Source organism: Equus przewalskii, chromosome 16, assembly GCF_037783145.1.
Source record: "Equus przewalskii isolate Varuska chromosome 16, EquPr2, whole genome shotgun sequence".
NCBI classification, from domain to species: domain Eukaryota; kingdom Metazoa; phylum Chordata; class Mammalia; order Perissodactyla; family Equidae; genus Equus; species Equus przewalskii.
The window spans coordinates 72,136,037-72,153,502 of record NC_091846.1 but is presented as its reverse complement, the minus strand read 5'-3'; the positions used below and the strand labels follow the sequence as shown (position 1 = coordinate 72,153,502).

The following is a 17,466-nucleotide window of genomic DNA, read 5'->3' as shown; positions in this document are numbered from 1 at the left end:
AAAATATGGACATGAGCTGAACAGGCATTCTGAGGTGAGAAAAAGGAAATTTAAGCAGTTTTCTCTGGATAGCGTCCACCTTCTTATTTAAATAGAGACAAGGAGGACTTTCTCTTGAGTGATGAGCATAAAATTTTGGAAATTGAGGTTATGTAAGTATTTTTTGGATAAGCCACGTTAGGGAATTTGATAGGGAATTAACAACTGAGGGAACTACAGAACGGCACTAACAAATCTATCATGCTTTCCATTCTTAAGAATTTTACTGCTCTGTATATCTCCCTTTATATGAAATTTTTGTTTTCAAATTGTTTCATAATTTGACTAAAGTAATATAAGCACACGTTTTAAAAAATCTAATAGCACAGAGAATTTTAATTAAAAAGTGTGTCCTAATTTACGCTTCTCAGCTCCCAGTTCCAATCCTCAAAGACAAACATTTTTTTAACTAATTTTGAAATGCTTGAACAACTTTTTCTTGATCACTTTCTTTCATATATGTAAATTTATAACACTATCCCTCCTCTTACCTCTCCTCTTTCTAACTTAACTATGTAAGAATTCTTGGTTTACCTGCTACTCAACTATGGAAGTTTAAAAATCATACCTAATCTTTTATTTCTTGTTACCTGAGAACAAAAGAACATTCCGAATGGCCACTTCAAAAATGAAGACTCTGACTCTCCCTTCGACCTCTCTTCCTCCCCTTCTTCCCTCCAGCCTCTGTGCAATGTATCTGTATTTTTCTTCTGGCAAAACTTCTAACATACACTTTATGTCCTTTAATCTTAATTAAGGAGTCTTTGATGTGTTCATTGTTGATTCCCAAAGGTAAAAAACAGTTATATTTTTTTCAGGAAATTAAACCATGTAAATATTGGTCACTGTAAATCTAAGTGTCGCTCTTGGATTTATGATAGTTAGATTTAGACCCTGGGATACTATGATCATAATTCTTTCAATGTCACTTCTGCTATGCCACGCAAAATATAATGTTACGTGCTCAAGATAAATTGAGTCATGATGACATTCAATGAGTTCCTCACAATGAAGCTCTATTTTAGTTTGCTTTAAATTTTTCTTTTTTTTAAAGGTTGGCACCTGAGCTAACATCTGTTGGTAATCTTCTTTTCTTCTTCTTCTTCTTCTTCTTCTTCTTCTCCCCAAAGCCTCCCAGTACATAGTTGTATATTCTACTTGTAGGTTCTTCAGGTTGTGTTATGTGGGACACTGCTTTGTTGTGGCCTGAGCCATGCCCAGGATCTGAACCAGAGAAACCCTGGGCTGTGGAAGTGGAGCACGTGAACTTAATCACTTGGCCACGGGGCCAGCCCCTGCTTTAAATTTTTACCATAACATTTTTAGGGCTTTTTGTTTGTTTCTTTATTTCCTGGAGTTTATAGCTGCTTGCTTATTGAATATTATTTATGTTTAATTAAATAGTTTACTGTTTTATTTTTATGGCAAGTCTTATATGAATTTCAGGTTTACACTATGGAGTTTTCCTTTCATTATTATCTTGTCCTGGAGACTCCTGTCCTTCTGCTCTAAGCTGTACTGTGAGATGCTGTTTAGGGACCTACCTTCAATAATCTCCTGAGTCATACAAACTTTGCTGGCTACTTTTATCCTCTCACTGTGCTAGAGTACCACCTCAGTTACCTTCTAAGAAAGAGTTTATAGGACACAAATTTTATACATCCTTGAATGTCTGAAAATACCTATATTCTCCCATCACTCTTAATTAATGATTTAAATGACATAGACTTTTTTTCCTGCTTTATCTCCCCAAATCCCCCTGGTACATAGTTGTATATCTTAGTTGTGGGTGACATAGATTTTGTGATAGGAAATGTCTTCTTCATTATTTGGCAGCCATTACCACTGCATTCGTTTCTTTTTTGCCCTGTCTAATCAAATTCCATTTATAACAGAGGCAATGAAGATTATGGAAAACATCTGCAATAAAAGATAACCATATGTAGCTCAAGTGAGGAGTCTGATTTATTTATATTTTTAGCTGCAATATACCAGTTGATGGTTCTTTTTTACTCTTTCCTGAATGCAGGTCTACTTCATCTTGATGATTGGATAATGGTATGGTTTCTTGTTTTGTATGATTTTTGGCAACTGATATAGCCTTAATAGTGTTGGGTTGCTAGCTTCATATCTATTAAGAATCATAAATTGCCCACTTCTTTGAAAAATGTGAATTTTACTTATTGTAGGATGTGCATACAAAAGGATTCTGCGTGAATTGAAATTCTATTTTGTGACAAACTAATGTTCTTTATATTTCTAGTTTATTTGATTTGACTTGGGGCACATATTGAAACTATAGAACAAAACTTTATGATATATCAGATATTAATTAGACTCGAATGAATTTTAAAAGGATTTGCCCAAGTACACCCTGGAATAACTGGTATGTATGAGGATTTTATTTAGTATATGTTCTATGTTATGCAATTTCCATGTTTGCTCTACACATTAGAAAAGAAGAGGAAAAAAACAACAGCTACATATTTGTAATAGCTTAGTCAGTCCTTTTTCATTTTCCTTAATGACACATTTCTAGGCTGAAATACACATTCATTGTAACAGCCATAACTAGTTCTGGCTTAGGTGCTGCTAATAACAGAAATAAGTGCTGCTCTTGTAACTTAGAAAAATTCGGAATGGGATATCAAAAGAATTATCCCTGCCAGGCCTAAGATAAATTATGGATGCACCAATCTTAATATGAAGAGGGCTATCACACTGGAGACATTTGACAAGACACCAAAGGGGAGCCACTGAGAGCAAAGGTTCAGGGATTTGTTTAAAAAGTAATTTATTTTTGGCTTCATGCCACCTTTGAAAATCTTTCCCCAGGCAATAAACATTAGAAATGTTATTATCATTGCTCCAGTCTTTGACTTCTTTGGGAGTGAGGTAGCTTGTCTCATTGTAGCCTAGGGCTGCCTTTATGGCTTCCTCCAGGAAATGTGACCCTGGTTTGCAATAAAAGTCGTGAGGTTAATCCAGTACTTTGAGGTACTTTCCCTTAGAGATCCTAAGTCTTACATTAAATTATATTTTTTTCATTATCCATTTCCCTTATTAAAATTCTTCGCATTAAAACCTTTCAAATTACAGAGTATTTTGTCCCACATTTTCTGTGAGATTCTGGGCATTTGTGTTGTATCATTCTCTGCTAGAGATCCTTTGGTAATTTAGTCAGAATAAGCTTCATTTTCCATCTCATTAGTATCCCTTAGTGATGAGATCTGCAGCCAGTTAATCAGATAGACAGAGCTGTCTTGTACGTATGTACTGTATACCGTTTTGTGAATAAGGAAGTTCGGCTTTTTTAATTGGCAGTTTCTTGACAAGTGCCATCATCGCAATAACATCCCTACTTTAAAAACACCTCTTCAACAGAGCATTACAAAGAAATAAACAACAAATCTACAGATACTTTATTTTACTCAAAGAAAATAATCTCTTTTCTTATATAGTTTTTAATCATAAAAGGCTGATATAACAACACAATATAAATTATACCACCTTGTACTCAAAATTTCTTATGTTTTTCACATTGCTTCATTATTTCTTAGAAAGATAATACAAAAGAAAAATGTATAGTAATTCAGATGAGAAGGAGATTTTACCCCAGTAGAAAAGAAAGTAGGAAGAGAAAAAAAGTATCTAATAGTCACGTAATGTTTCCTCTTGTCTGATAGAACCTTCACATGTGTTATGTCTTTCGGGCATGCGTCAGTCAAAGATCGGCAAATCCAAAGTACTCTGGTTGTTTTTGTTAGAGACAGATTTAGCGTAGGTGATCAAAGACTGCAAAACAGTTGGAAGAGGTGGGTGAGTGAAGGCTAGCTCCTGCTTTCAGGAAATCAGGAATTATAGGGAGGTATATTTGATGATCCTGGTTTGCAGCACCAAAGTGGTTCAGGAGAAATTGGAAGTCAAAAGAAGTTACCACTGATGATCTAAGCTACCTGACTGGAGCCTTCCTCAATGCCTCTCGTTAGTATTTTAGAGTCAAGAGATTTTGGGGTAATGTAATTCCAGGTCTCACCCTGTGGTCTAAAGCTGAAAACTAGAGGGAATGGCAGTGATGCTGAGTTGACAGGACACAATCAGCCAGAGATGGAGGCTGAGTAATATTAACCAGTCTTATTTTAAATATGTAGTAATTACAGTTCATAAAGATTTAATGACTTTGAGTAGTAAATGATATCTTTTATAACAGATTTGTGTAATGTGTGTGATTATAGATAATATGTAAATATGTATGTGTACAGTAATAGGCAAAGAGAAATCACGCGTGAGAGGTTTGTGCAATATAATGCATATATTTTATCTCATTTAACCATTACCAAAATCCTCATATTATAGACAAAATAACTGATGTTCAGAGTAGGGAATTTGCCCCTGGTCACACAGCTAATAAACGCCAAGTTAGGATCTGAGCCAGGTCTTTCTGACTCTGCAGTGTGTGCTTTTAACCAGCCATATCTACAAATGGATATATTTCAAAGGCTGTGCAAGATAACCCATTGAATTGAATGAAACAAATATTATTATTGTTATTTCTATTCATTTTTATCCTTAACTATTAGGAAAAATGCTTCATTTATATTTGATATTTGAGGGCTCACACTTGTGCCATATAATGCCTCCACCTTATGCAGGACATCTAAGGGAAGAGTAGAAATTCTAAAACTCTATGAAGTTAGTAAGTGTGCCCACGTTTTTCTAGTGTTTTTCCAGCTCTATCTGGTGCAAGTTATCATAGATAAGATTATTTTGCAAAAGTAAGACTTTTAAATTAAGAGTTGAACCTTTACAATACTTTGGAATCAAATGTGCTAACATTACCAATACTTTGTACAGTTATGAAGTCCACTGGGTAACTCTTGGTAAGATAATCTAGAATCTTCAATTTAAAAATCAGTTGCATGAACTTCCAGCGTCGTCTAAGGTGGAGTAAGCCCAGAACACTTCAAAATGCTGGGTAAATAGAAAAAGAAACTACCAGAAGCCCAGAACACTTCAAAATGCTGGGTAAATAGAAAAAGAAACTACCAGAAGTCTCTGAAAAGAAAGCAAAATCAAGTTGATTGAGGGTAAAGTCAAAACTTGAAGAAGCAACCTGTATGGCCTGAAATCCTGGGATTTTTCTGTTTTGTTTGTTTTTCTTTTCTATTTTCTGCCCTAATGTTGGTCTGAGGATGAGAGCCTAGCTGGGTTTCAAGGGTAGCAAAAACTCCCAGGAGCCTTGTCTTTCTGGACACTGAAACAAGAATAGGGGCCACTATGAGCGAGAGAGTGTGAGGGGGTTCTTCCTACCATCTCCTTCTTTGCTCTCCTAATTCTGGTCAAAAGGCAGTCCCAGTCACTGAGTAACAGCAGCCGGAGCAAATGAAAAAATTTAGTTTCTATGGTATGATGTTTAAGATGGTATTTAACCTGAGGCCAATTGGCAGAAAAATGGGAAGAAGCTGGCTCATGAGAATACTTGAGTAAATAATTAAACTACCAAAAAAAAGCAACATGCTGGATCTCAGTGAACAGGAGAGTGGTACAAGGTGAGATTGAAGAGACAGGAGAGGCTGAAACATTCCAGGCTTGGAAGGTCAAGTCAAGGACAACAGCAAATCTTTATATGGTACTTATTATGTTTGAAACACTGTTCAAATTGTTTTCATAGTTAACTCACTTAATTTTCTCAGGAAGTCTATGAGAAATGTATTTTCACCATTAGCATTCTCATTTTAAAGGTGAGCAGACTAAGGGACAAAGATTACATGCTAAAGTTCACGCAAATATCAACTAGGAAGAGCCAGGAACAGAATCCATGCAGGACCTTAGCTTTTGTTCTAAGTATAATAACAGGTGATAACAGGATTCTAGGCAGTGAGGTACTAAGTGCTCTTTGGCTTTTCCAAATATATTTCTGGTTATTATGTAGCAAGAAGTTTGAAGCCAGGCAAGAATAAAATAAATCAGATAAGCAGTGGTGGTGGATCAAAATAGAGGGTCAGCATTGAAAACAGAGAAACAGATGATTCGGAAATATTCTGTAGGTAGAATCAACTCAACTTGCTAATGAATTAAACACGAGAAGTGTCCAGGACAATTCCTAGGTGTCTTCCTTGAGCACTTAGTTGGATAGATATGGCTTTTACTAGAGATGTGAAACATTAGACTAAATGCAAGCTGGTTTATGATGTATCACATGAGAGATAACCATGACATTTCCATGTAACATTCAAATAAGTCATGATATAAGTCTGCATTTCAGAAAGCACATCAGGGCTGGAGACACAAGTTTAGGCAGCAGAAAGTATTGATGACATTTAAAGCAATAAGAATGAATTTGGAGGGAAAGGGGTTGAATGAGAATTTTTAAAAAGTCAGAATTCAAGCCCTTTACAAACTCCAACATTTAGAAGATGGCAAAGGAGGTATTTCTGGCTGCAGAATGTTCTGGTTTTATTTCTCTCTCCTAACGATTTTCCCACTCATTCCCTAATATTTGATCTAGTAATGTGATGCTCTCAGGCTATTCCTGTACTTATAAATCAGTCCCAAAGAACAATGGTCATGGTTGATCAATGTTCCTTAGAAGTTAAATGAAACATTTAAGCAACCAGTGAATAATATCCCACTAGAATACCTCTAGAGTCCATTCCTCCATGACCTTGGCTTTGCACTTCTTCTACAGAAGAGTCTATTCCCATAAAAAACGAGTCACAACAAAAGGATTATTAAATCAAGAGAAGATCTAGCTGGCTGTTGTGTTTGTATGTACTTTGTTGTGGAAATGCTGGGCCTTTTAGTCTTTAATCTTAGTCTTCCAGCCTGACAGCTTTGAAATTGCTGCAGAAAAGTTCACTGAAAGAGATAAATCTGTATATCATCTGCATAAAAAAGACAATGCATCATCATGGTAAATAAGACAACCAAATGAAGCATAGATACTGGGGAGAAGCTCTCCTGGGGAGGTTCAATAATAAGACTAAGAAATTCAGGAAAGGTAAAAAAACAAAAGCCGTATGATCATAAAGTAATATCAAATCTCATCATGGAAGTCACACACACACACACACACACACACACATAATCATGTGCTTCAAACATTCCTTGAAAGTGTCAAGACACCCTGAGTCTGAAGTTATAGTTAAGGAATAAACAAAAATAAAAATCACAGACATATAGTGAAAAGGTCAACGTAATAAACATAACAAGCTTCTCTTTCAGATAAGAAATCTTTTTAGTACTAAATTAAATTTGGCATTTAAGTAATAATTTAATCCACCTATCCCAAAGTCTCAATGAATCTAATTTAAGAAATATAATATGAAACATAAATTGGAACTGTCATACCATAATTTGTAGTAATACATTTGTTTAAAAACAGGGTGGGTCTGAACAAAAGGCAGAAATCTGATTAATTTTCTGAAGATGAGGAGGCTCCTGCATTGTCAAAAGCGTAAGTAACCACTACAGTCTCTCCCAACTGATAAAGTGGTGACATGAATGCTCTTAAGAGCTACAGGATCTCCTATGAGCTATCACATAAGCCATACTGGACGTACAGCTTGATAGTAGTTTTGCGTGGCTGTTCTTGTACTCCTTGGTAATTAATGAAAGGCACAGTAGAAATTTCAATATATGCTGTAACTTGAAAAAGGCAGGTGAGTATCAGTGATAAGTCAGTGTTGGGAGAAAAGATGATGGTGATCAGAGGTGGCCAAGTGCAAAAGCTCTCAATTTTCTTAACCAGACAATAAATTCAAATGGTAGAACTTCTGCTCAGTGCATGATATCTGAGAGTTGAATTAACCCTGAAACTACTATTTTCATCATCTTTCACTTCATTTTTTTAAGAAACATTATACACCTTTTATAAAAACCAAATATTTGTTTGGGGAATGTCACAGTGCAATAATAGTTTGTGAACAGAGCCACAAAACAAGAACAAAGTGCCATTGGGCAAAAGGTGTCAACAAGGAAGTAAAATAGGTTGGAAAACCATGTTTTCAACTGGTTAATGAACTTGAATGAATCTAAAACTTAGACAATGCTAATTGTAGGGGAGGAAGACATTTCCTCTACCCACTCTTGCTCCTTCTGCTGGCCAGGCTACAAATTAAATTCAGATGAGACAGAATAACAGGAGAAAATTAAACAAAGCTTTATAACATGTGTACATGGGAGAGACTCAAGGCAACTAAGCAACTCACCAAAAAGGCAGATGCTCTCATCTTCAATACCATCTTCAGCTAAAGGCAAAGGAGGGTGTTGGGAGAGGGGGAGTCAGTTATGGGAGATTAGCAGAAAGTACAGAAAACAAGAGTAAGGTTATTATGCAGATTTAAGTCCTTGCCTTCCAAATTGATAAGAGTTTCTAGAGATAAGGTCATCCCCTCTTCTTCCTGGTACAGAGAGGGAGACACCTTTACAGATGGAGATTTCCCTTACAAATGTAAATGTCTCTTACAAAGGGTAAATTCTACTTTTCAGAGTTTCTCTCATGTCTGCAGTTTTTAAAAGTAACCAGCCCAAAATATCCTCATGCCAAAGAGACATATCTTCGGTGGCCAATTCCGATCCCCCACACTAATATTCAGACAACTCATTAACATTGTAGGGAAGACAAATTGAATTTGAAGAAAACAGCCAGTGTGTCTTTTAGGAAGCTGATGGAGTGCAATATTTGTGTGGTATCAAATTTCAGAAAAACATGAAATTCTAAAAAACGATACTCGTAAGTCTTCAGCTAATTATGAGGTATTTAATGTTAATTTATTTTATTTCCTTCACACACCTATTTTTCTTTCCTTCTGTGGACTTACACAATGATACAGGTAATTTGGGTTTCTCAACACTCCAGCATGACACAGAGCATCCACACCCCATATCCTTCTATCTCACTTTAACCATTCCTCCCACCCACCAACACACATGTGAAGGCCTTGTCCTCCCTCTATTTAATTCCCTTTGAGTCTACCCTTTTTCTAATATCAATGCATAATTTCAGTTTCATCTATAGAACTCAAATTTTAGAACCCAAAGTTTGGATTCAAATTTTGAATCTGAGAAATAACACTGAGCCAAACCACAGAGCCCCTGTACATTCATTTCCTGTTCTGATAGGTTAAAGTAATAGTAACACTATATCAAAGAGTTGTAGTAAAGATGAAATGAGAAAGTGAATATGAAAACCAGTTTTCTGTATATGAATGTCATCGTTAGTAATATGCTACCGCACTCCGGTATGGATGCCCATTAGGAGTGATACTAATTTGAAAATTTTGAACATAGTAGCTAGTTAATAACTAGAATACTTTTAAATTCCAGAACCTACATGCAGGATTTTGGAAAATTTTTCAGTGTTAGGAGAGATCCATTAAACCTTCAGTATGATGGCTGAAAACAAGATGAGATTGTAAATGTCATTTATTTTGCCTACTTAGTACTTTTTGAATGTCTTTGCTATGTTTGATTAATTTACAGATTTAGGAATTGATATCCTCAAGGTAGAATCCAGAAAACTTCTCAAGAACTTTAAATCAATAGTGTACAACTTTGGGAAGTAGGCCCATTCAAGATTCTTTTTGTTCCCAGTAGTAGTGGTGGCTGGGGTGTCAAATTATGACGGTAGCAGAGATCAAAACTTCCTGGCACAGACCCACCTTCAGTTAGGCAGTAGCAGCCATGGCATCTTCCAACAAGTCTCCATGGGGTGGTAGCAGCATCAGTAATGCTTCATCAGGTAAACTCTGCAGGAAAGATTTTGGTGTTATTCCTGGAAACTTAGCCTGAAGCTTGGTTCTCTGATGCCAAAAAAAATTGTGAGCTACCCAATATACTTTTAATAGACACTATTTCTACTTAATTAGCCAGATTCAACTTTGCTTCCTGGCAACCAAGAACCCTGGCTAATGCATCCTTTCACTGCCAGTTGTTAGCATTGAAATGATATTCCAAGTAGGTGCACAAGCTACAAGGAATAAATGCACAAAGAGATTTTGAGTGAAAGTAACACTATGAGAGCAACACCCAGTAACTCATTTCAATTGGACAAAACCTTTCAGAGAAAAGAGAGTAAGTGTGTGGCTCTCTCTATTTCCAAAGCCAGAAAGGCTCAGCAACACGCAATTAAGTAGAACAACAGCAAGGGAGGCATAGGAGCAAGAAAGGCAACAGATACAGCAAATATGGAAATTATGTGTAGAAATACACTAAGTATGGGTGTGCACATGGATATATGGAGCTGAATTGGAATCAAATCAATAAGAAGCTGACTTAGTTCTGAAAGGGTTTTACTGTCAAAAACCACAACTTGCCAGGACTAAAAGAGACTGTGACCATTTGAGACATAAGATGACTCTTGGCCCCCAGTAGTTTACAAACAGGAAGCAGCCTGAGAAATTGGCTCATCCCCAAGGAGGCTGTATTCAGATGTGGCCAAGCGAGATAACGGAAAAGGAAGATGCCTGAGAATGAAAGGACAGGGAAGCACCTTCAAAGAGCCAGCAGAGCTTAATCAAAGAATGTTCCCCATCCTTAGGTTAGAGGAACCAAACAGTGCCAGTTTAGTGAGCTTCCAGGTTGCTATGGGAATGATTACCATTTGTTGCCCATTCTTCCTCTTTCTGGATGCGAGTATTTATTATTGTCACCCTAGACCTGTCCTACCACGGTGTATTGGGATTATGAAGGAGGGGAAAGGACGACAGATTTTGTGTCTCCTTAGTTCACAAGCCCATGTCCCAGAGGACACACCTATTAACCAGACATAATTTAAAGCTCTTGGGCTTTGATTTGGACCCAGTGACTGGATCAGACTTTTTAGCAATCTTGCTTGGGGAAGAGATTAGTGTGTTCTGCATATAGAAAGGAAAGTGAACTTAATATTTTGTGATCTAAAGAGTAAATGGCGACAGTCAATATTGCATCGATGTTGCCCACAAATATTTCTGTCTTTCCATCAGGACAATGAAATAAGCATGTTTTCTGTAGCCTATTAGTAAGGAGTTGTCAGTTAACTTCATTGGTGAGTGAATTGTGAGTGGAAATGTAAGGATCGCTTCCGGTAGAATAGTTAAAGAGCCAGTGTGTAATTCACTAGTCTCTCTTTCCCTCTGCCACAGGGACAGTGTTTCAAAGAGTGACTGTTCCATCAGCACAGGTCCCAGAGTGGCAAAGATGCAGAAGAGAATCCCCAATGACCCTTGCTAGTCACACAGCAAGAGCAAGAATAAAATCTTTGTTGTTTTAAGACACGGAGATTGGGAGGTTATTGTTTTCACCACAGCATAACTGAGACCATCCTGATTGATAGAAATATCCTGAATCTTAATTTCTAATCATGTTCTAGCAGGCAATGGATACGCTAGAGAGGGGGTAAGAAGGAGGAAAGACATACTGATATCATGCAATGAAATATATTCTCTTAGAACTAAGATTTGGGCAACAAGATCTGACCTTGCAAATATAATAGCAAATCCAAGTGCAATCTTTACATGTGTTTGGAGGTGAAGTAAAGACATTGGTTAGAATTTAGACTTTAATTCTATTAAATTACTAATTCTATTTAATTACTATTTGACATGCACAAATAGTAAAAGACTGAGAACCACAGTGCATGATGCACTCTTCTGCTTTTTATGTACATGTATATAAAATCTACACTCACATGCAGAAAAGCAATGAATACAAATTGAAAGAAGGTCTTTCTGAATTAGAAATACGTTGAGAATTAAAACTTCTTTAAGTTGTAATTTGATTCATAGAGTTAATTTTGTCAACTCTATCAAAATAAAGTTGATAAACTGGAACCCCTCTCAGACAAATTTTGTCCTAGGTTTACAGATAGTATTGACTTTCAATCTTCTACTTGCTCACTCACTTGAATAAACCACTCGTTTTGCTTTCACTATAATCACAGACCTTATATCTACTTTCTCTTAAGGGAGTAAATATTCCCAATTTATTCTGATTTACTTTATTATTTTCTTAGCAGTTTCCATATTTTCAATGATAATGCAAAGGCAAATTTATATCCGGCCTTTTCAGAATTAATGCAGATTTTTATTCCTGCAAGCAGGTAAAAAAGCTGAAGAATGTAACTTCATTTTTCTAAATGGATAGTTTGCTTAACTATCATATGGAAGACATAAATAAGCATATCAAAGAAGGAAGATCAAAGAACATGGACTTCAATTAAAAAAAAAATCAAGATCAAAACAAGACAAAAATGATCACAGAATTAGAGAATAAAGGAGATATATTGGTTTTGTTGAGGAAATGTCCCGGATAAAATAAACAAAGAATAGAACTGAATGTTCATATCTCTGAATGAAAAAACCCCAAATAAAATCTCATTTATCATTTTGATATATGCTTTGAAAAGAGACCACTGTGAACACCTCAAGCTTGTGAATTGCACTGTTCTCCTTTAAAATCTTAATGCTTTTTCCCCTTCTCTCTTTAACTTTTTCATTTTAGATTTAATTTTAAAAGCTTAAACTGTATAAAGACACCTGCCCACAAATAAGGGATTTATTTTCTAGGTTAGATAGGACATAAAGTTGTTAAGATCCAGGTTAATGATGAAAGTACCTATTTGAGTGCTTATTCTTGGGTAGACCAACTCTCTCACTTTAGTCTGGATGATACTGATCTCTTCCATTAATCATACAGTGAATCAAGTTGAATATAAATGTCAACAGAAAGAGAAGACGCTGTTACACAAAAAATGAGGTTGGGACTAAAGTTATTTGCAGAGCAAGCATGGGAGAGTACCCAAATCAGTTAATAAAACAAAAATAGTTTTTGAGCCCAGGTCAGATATGGAACTTGAATATCGAGTTGTTACATACAGCGTGAGAAGGGTTAAAAATTAGTTCTAGAACAAATCTGGCAAGAGTGTTAGAATGGCAGGAAATTAGAGCACATTTCCATTGTGCCCAAGGAGGTTCTTTTTGAAAGCTCAAGGCTTTGCCCTCACATGGATGCCTTTTCAGATCTTAAAGCCCCTGAATGGCCAAACCACCAGTTCAATATCTGACAAGTAAAATATCTAACTGTTAAATGATAAGTTAGCACATGCAATCATGGAAAAATAATGGTTTTGAAAAGGTTTAAGCAAAAGGAAAAATGGCAGATATCATGCCACATTTAGAGAAATATAATCTTAAAAATATTCCCAGGGAGAAGGTCTCAGAGCTAAATTCAGGAGCTTTAAGGAAACTACAGCTCCCTGGAGAACAGTGGTTCTCAACCAAAGGCAATTTTGACATCCCCCACTTTCCAATCCCCAAGACATTCGGCAATGCCTGGAGACGTTTTGCTTGTCGCAACTGAGTGGAGGCCAGGGATGCTGTTAAACATATTGAAGTGCACAGAATAGCCTCTCAAAACAAAGTATTATCCAACACAGAATGTCAGAAGTGCAACATTGAGCAACTCTGCAATGGACAATTCCAGAATTCCACATATTCAATATGTTACCAAATCCGAAAAGAAAAAAAAATCTAGATTCTGGGTATGCTCCGAAAAGTTTCTCTAAATACAAAAGAAAGATAATTTTCTTCCTAGGAACATTCACATAGTATTGTACCACATCAAAATACTTCTAATGAGTATAATTGCTTTGGTTTCAGCCAGACATCAGTTAAAAAATTCATTTTGCTAATTATGAGCTTTTTACTTTGGGCACATGCACAAAACTCTCTAATCTTAGTTTTCTCATCTCTGAAAATGGACATTGTGATGCTTCAATTTCAGCAATGCTATAAAGGGTAAATGACATATTCAGAAGGACCACAAAGAGCAGATAATGGTAATTACTATTATTATTGCTGTTATCACTATTTTATATGGGATAATATAAGCCAATCAACTCCTACTCAATTAAAGTTGGAAACATAAAAAATACTTGTAGTGTTCTAGTGGAAGGTACTGATGAGAAAGAATAGAGCAAAAGTTGCATTATTGTTCCCAAGCCTCAAAATTTCCAGCTGACTTAATTCCTTTCAGAGTGCCCTTGATAACAGCAGCAAGAAACACTGCCCGAAGGCCAACCTGTCTCTCATACGAAACCAGAAAGATGCTGATAAAACAGGGGTACTTGTATATTTTAAACTGATGGAATTCCTTGATGCAATGCGGGAGAGTCGTGTCATATAAACCCTAAGGTGAATCTCTGTGAATCACACCTTCTATAATCACTCCTCTGTGAGTGGAGGTGGGAACTGTGACTTGCTTCCAATCAATAGAATATGGCAAAGGGCATATGTCACTCCAATGGTTATGTCAAGTTATATAAGGCTCCATCCCAGCAGTCTGGAGAGTAAGATTCTCTTACTGGCCTGGAAGAAGCAAACAGCCATGTTGTGACCCACCTATGCAGAGGGTCACGTGGCAGGCATCTATATGCAGCCTCTAGGACCTGAGCATGGTCTCTAGCCATCAGCCAGTAAAAAACTGAGATGTTTAGTCATACAGCCAAAAGGAAATACATTCTGCCAACAACCTGAATGATTTTAGAAGTGGATTCTTTCCCAGTCAAGCCTCCAAATGAGAACACAACCCGGCCAACACCTTGAGTCCACCTTGTCTGGACTCTTGACCCACAGAAATTGTGAAACAATAAATGTATGCTGTGTTAATCCACTAAGTTTGTGATAATTTGGTAAGCATCAATAGAAAAATAATATGGAGGACCAGCCAAGAATATAAACAGTGTCCCTAAAGTGGAAGTAAAAGCTTGCATATTAAAAGTATAAATAATTATAAATAAAGCTAGGACATGAAGGAGTTCCATGGGTTGGATCATTACCAGTTAAGCATGATAGTCCTATCTTACAATCTTATTGTCTGATTTAACATACAGACACACACATGCACATATGGGTTTATAGGAGAAGAAAACTAATCAAGGCTATAAAAACATTTTATAATTATTTTACTAAATATTTGCATTTGGACCTACAACATCTATATTTTCATGCAAGAATCTATGTCTTATGGAAATAAATGAGAACCAATTAAGCCAATTTACTAAGCAAGAACTCTTTTATTTGGCAATACTCCTACAACATATTATCATGCCAGTAATCTGGATGTAATATGTAAATATTTCAAAGTTATTAATGTCATAGTAAATATTATAAGCACATTAAAGTCAACATAAAAAATTAGGATACATTTATTCATTGACAAAACATAATATCAAATTAAATGGGCTTAGAAAAAATCCTACTGCAATTGAATAATGTTGACATCAAGGTCAAGTTTTAAAGGAGTACGTGTTACATTTTACTCTACATTTTTCTTCAATGGCATGGAGAGAGTATTTTAAATAATTCAGGAAAAATATAATTTTTGGAATTATATGTATCAAAGAAAGTCATTTAACCTGATAACCAACAGGAGAAAAAAAGCATGAAGAAGCATGATATTTCTGCAGGTAGTAAAAGCAATACATGAAAGAGAACATCGGGAGCAAATGAAAGATGGCACTTCTCTGATGAAGAGAGGACTCATGGAAGGGCATGTCTTCCCTCTGAGCGTACCCATGTTTTCCACAGGCTTCCCTCCACTACATTTAAGTCCAAAGAGGATTTTCAAACGAGGACTGGTGATGTCACATGTCCAAGAGCTTTCAGGGCTGTGAATCCTTATTTCAGCTAATGATAACACGACTTGGGGCAACTCTTACACAAACTGGCCTGTTTTATACAAATGAACCAGGCCGATATGTTTGATGACATGGTGAATACTTTTCTTGCTATTGCAATTAATACACACATACAAATAAATGATTAGGTAGAAACACTTCCCTAATAATTTTTGACAGGGTGAAGAAAAAGCGGCAATAAGGATTTGGGCCTGGAGCCAGACTGAAAAGAATTGCAGGGGAAGAAGCAAATCTGGGGGAATTGTAGTGTCCTTGTCTATAACACACACTAATAATATAAATATTTATTGTAAGAATTACATTAGATAACGTTTACAAAAATGTAATGTCTTACAAACGGAATGGAACTTTTCAAATATGGTTGTTGCTACTGGTTTTAAGCTATCCAGTCACTAAATTAAACCACGGCTATCATACACTTTGAGGCAAATGGTAGCCCCCAGAGAATTTTCACAGTGGACTCCATTTTTAAAAGCTCTCAATAAAAATTTGTTTTAAAAGAGTCCATCTTTTTAATTTAAGGTACCGGGACCATGGATGAGCAGGAAAGGCTGCATGTCTTCTAACTCAGTGTTATGGTGACGTACAAGCTCTTCCAGCAGCAAACCATTGCAGTACAACATCAAACGAAAGAAAAACCCAAGGTTATACTACTTTGAAGGTCTCTGTGGACTAGAAGATTCACAAGAAAGCAAGAGATCAAAAAGTAAAACCCAGTACAGATAACAGTCACAAACCACTGAACTGCCTCTGTTAGATTCTGGCCAGTCTTCCCTGGGCAGGCGCCAGGTTTGAGAAGAGCAGTTCTTTTCCTTCTTCGTGCAACAAGAGAAAAATATTGGGCCAGATAACACAAGATACTTTCTTTTATTCTTGATCCATAATTGCAGAAATGAAAGGGTGAAAAAATAACCCATTTTAGGGACAAGTGAGTTTCCTGACATAAAACTCAAATTGCCTCGACATTTGTAATACCAGTAATTCTACTAATATGTAACTTTACAAGATTCAAATGAGGTAGATAAACAAATTCAGATAATCCTACAAGGCAAGTGCCTCCTGCAGTTCTCTCTGCCCTCTGCAACCGCAGTAGTGAAACAGCATAATTCATCGACTCTCTAGAGTGTCATAGTTTAATGGCATTTCACAGCCATGGCACATCACATTACATTATGTTCACAGTGTCACCACAAAAGCCACAGCACCATAAAGTGATAACATCCCATAAGGAGACATACAAACCCAATGTAATGTGGCATACAAGAAAATCAATGCAGCATGTCAGTAAAAGCACCCCAGTTTGGGATGGGGTACCTATGGGCATTTTAAATGAATTTACAGATCATTCATTTCCTACATAATTCTACTGTATTTAATTTCTGTGCATCTGCAGGCTTCCACAGAGAAATTTAATGTTGAATTTGCAAGCTGTGCAATTCTACAACAATATTTATTTTCCAGAGGAGGCCATGGGGTAAAATGTAAATATGTAGTATAAACTATTTGAAGGAATTTAAAGAAGGGCAAGTATTTCTTTTTAAAGAGGTTTTCTTTGCAAAGATTGTGTAAAGTTCATTTCCTAAATGAACTAGCAAAATTCTGAACACTTAACATGAAAAAAAAAATAAAGGATCATTTTAAAAGATAGAAGCAGCAATTATAAAAGGACTAAAAGGTAAGATTATCAGGAAAGGCTGCAGAGAAGCATGGAGCGCTGGGTAGAATTAGACACTAAAGCAATGACCAGTTCT

General features: G+C 36.3%; 1 long non-coding RNA gene across 4 annotated transcripts in view; it reads right to left on the bottom strand.

The window, feature by feature from the left end:
- Positions 1–17,466, bottom strand: part of LOC139076402 (uncharacterized) — a 104,313-nt gene that overhangs the window by 45,102 nt on the left and 41,745 nt on the right. For 2 of the 4 annotated variants that reach the window (XR_011527977.1, XR_011527978.1), the window contains 2 exons: positions 9,702–9,788; positions 8,250–8,288 (listed from right to left, as the gene is read on the bottom strand). This is a non-coding gene — a long non-coding RNA (uncharacterized lncRNA). The remainder of the gene's footprint in view (positions 1–8,249; positions 8,289–9,701; positions 9,789–17,466) is intronic. The other 2 variants (XR_011527975.1, XR_011527976.1) reach the window with 1 other exon arrangement.